The sequence below is a fragment of the Arachis ipaensis genome, chromosome B08 (assembly GCF_000816755.2).
Source record: "Arachis ipaensis cultivar K30076 chromosome B08, Araip1.1, whole genome shotgun sequence".
NCBI lineage: Eukaryota > Viridiplantae > Streptophyta > Magnoliopsida > Fabales > Fabaceae > Arachis > Arachis ipaensis.
The window spans coordinates 65,581,064-65,584,140 of record NC_029792.2 but is presented as its reverse complement, the minus strand read 5'-3'; positions in this window follow the sequence as shown (position 1 = coordinate 65,584,140).

Below are 3,077 nucleotides of genomic sequence, written 5' to 3'. Positions count from 1 at the left end.
CAACTAAACCTTCATTGTTAAGGTTAGGAACTCTATTTACTTTGATGGATTAATAATTATTTATTTTTCTACTTTTGATTAATATTTTGATTATTGTTTAAGAATTAGTTTCATTCTTTATCTTAAGAATTAGTGATTATTGGAAAATAACTCTAATTGATCTTGAATTCTATTTGAGTCTTGAAAAAGTTATATCATTAGAATTATATCTTCAAACCAATTTCCCATAATTCTCTAATTATCTGGATTTAACACGAAACGTGACATATAATCATCTTATTTTTGGATTCTTAGGGTTTATGTGGCTTGGTGCGCAAAATTAGAACTCGCACAACTTAACCGGCAAGTGCACTGGGTTATCCAAGTAATACCTCAGGTGAGTGAGGGTCGATCCCACGAGAATTGTCAGACTGAGCAAGCAATAGTTATCCTGTTGGACTTAGTCGGGCAAACAGTAAAAAGAGTTGTTGTTGTTGTAAACGCATAAGATGATAAACAAGCAAGTAAAGAAAGACAAATAAAGGGTTAGTGTAAAACAATGGTGAGAACATAGTTAAGGTCTCGGAGATGTTTATCGTTTTGAATTAAAACGTCTTACCAACTATTTTAACAATGAGTGATTCATTCTCTGGCAAACCATAAGTGACTAAACCCTAATCTCTTAGCGATTTAGTCTCCCCTAACCTTCATCAAATGCCACTCTCGTGGTCACTTAATTCAGATACGGGGGTTAAGTTCAGAAAATCAGTTTAGCGCTACAAAAACCCTAATTACCCAAAGCTAACAAGATTTTATGTTACATATCCTAATTAGTCCATATAATTAGCAATTTAGGAGGAGTGTTTTCAAGTTGTAGTTCAAGCGAGATAACTCTCTCGAGAATCACAAGAACCCATGTAGAAAAGGGTCATACTCTCGTTTCACCTAGTTCATAAGAATAAGAACAAAAACAACACCTTAGAATTGAATCAAACATTAATTAAAATAGAAGAATAATAGTTCTAATCCATAGAAATAAACAGAGCTCTTAACCTTAACCAGGAGGTTTAGTTGCTCATAACTTACAGAGAAAACAGGATTTTGAAAAAATATTATTTATCCCCCAATCGTCAAAACAGCTTGCCATCTTGTGCTAGTCCCCTACCCTCGCCGCCCGAAACAACATGTCCCCCCAGTGCAGCAAATTCCCTAATTCCACATGTCCATTCTCCATTTCTATCGCAAATGTTGTTTTCCCCACTCTATCCACCGCACGATTCGCATCGCACCCACACTCCGCTAACAAACTTGCCACGGCTCCTAACTGCCCCTTCGACGCCGCATAATGCAACGTCATCCACCCCTTGTTTCCACCTTGTTATGGTCAACCCATAATATGCTGGATGGTCATTTTAGTATGTATGAGGATGGTTATTTTAATTCTTATGTGGATAGTTATTTGATTGAAATGGATTTAGTTAGATACAATTAAAATATGGTGGATATTCAATTCACTGGGTATGCGGATGATTATTTTTATTCTTAAGTGGATGGTTATCCTTAAGTGCCGATGAGAGTCCTTGTTGACTAACTAGCAGCGGTGAGGAGGATTCCGACGGCAACGATGGGAGCTGGTTGGCGACCAAGTGACGGCGTGAAGAACCTAGGAGGCGACGAGGATGTCTGATAAGGGAGAGAGTGACGCTGGTAGAAAAGACTGGTTGGTGAGGCGGTGACGACAGAGGGTTTGTGGGAGATGTTGGTGCTTTGGTAAATTAGGGTATAATAAATGATTAAAATTTTTGAATTACTGAATAGAGTTTTTTGGTTGGATAATTTGGATGGAATATTTTTTTTTTTAATTTTATTGGACCAAATTTTCAACCAGATATTCACCTTGTTCAGATTTTTCAATGTCTAGCTAGTAGAGGCGCTCCAAATATAACGAAAATCAATTAGAGCAAACATGGTTTTTCGAGAGCCTTTCTTCTTTTTGTTTTTGTTCTAACCCAACACTAGGTACCGCTTCCATAAAGTCTCACCCAACAGGCAGCCTGTAAAAGCCCATAACATCCGCCCAGCCCAATCCACAGACAGCTTAGAACTCAGAAGTGAGCGGAGCCAGGGAAGGCACGCTGATCCCCAAAAGGGAGACAAGCAGCCCACGTGTAGCACAATGGCGCGAAGTTCAGGATTCTCTCTACATCTTCACAAACTTGATCTGTACCGTAGTGTAGCCCTAAAATAAAATAAAAGGGGCAGAAATCTGCTGGAAATTGGCATCAGATCCGAGACTGAGACAAAAGAGAAGAGAACACCGACTTGACCAACACACGATCGATTATTTTTTGGAGTTTTAATGAATACCCTTTTATTTTAGCTGTTATAATTAGAACCCAGATACTTTATGTGGGGTTTGAAGCTCTAGGATTTTTGTGGGGTTGAGCTTCAAAAAATCCTTTTTTAGTATTTTTTGTAACGTTGAGATGTGTTTGTATGCCCAAAAAAAAAGATTGGGACTTGCTTGATTTGATATGGTTGGTTTCTGCTGCTTTTTGAGCTTGTGCATAATTATTTGTTTTTGAAATGTTGGAGGACCTTGCTAATGCTATCATCATGTTGATCTTTGCTTACATTTTAGCTGTAGTTGATTAAGATTGAAACCATTTGTTTGAGGAAGTGTTTTTGTTAATTGATTTGGAGGAGAAATGATGAGAAGCTTAGGTTGATATGATTTGAGCTTAAGTTGCTAAGGACTGAACTTGCAATTTCCTTGTAAACTTCGATTGCTTGCTCGTTTATTTAGTTGTTTGTTTTTCTCTTCAATTACTTCGTGTTATGCATTTCAAAATAAAAAAATATATATATTTCTAGTTGATCATAGTGTAAAACCTGGGTTGGGAAAGGCAATCACAGTAACTCTAGTCGGATTAGTTAATTTTCGGTCTAAATATAGGTGACAAAGACCATAAAGTTAAAAGATAAAACTTTTAGCTAACGTTTTCCCATGTTTATATTGCGAAGGGTCTGAACATATTTATGGTTACTATGGCTGCCTGGTCTTAGCTGTTTAGGTATTCAAGATCTCAATTAGTTTG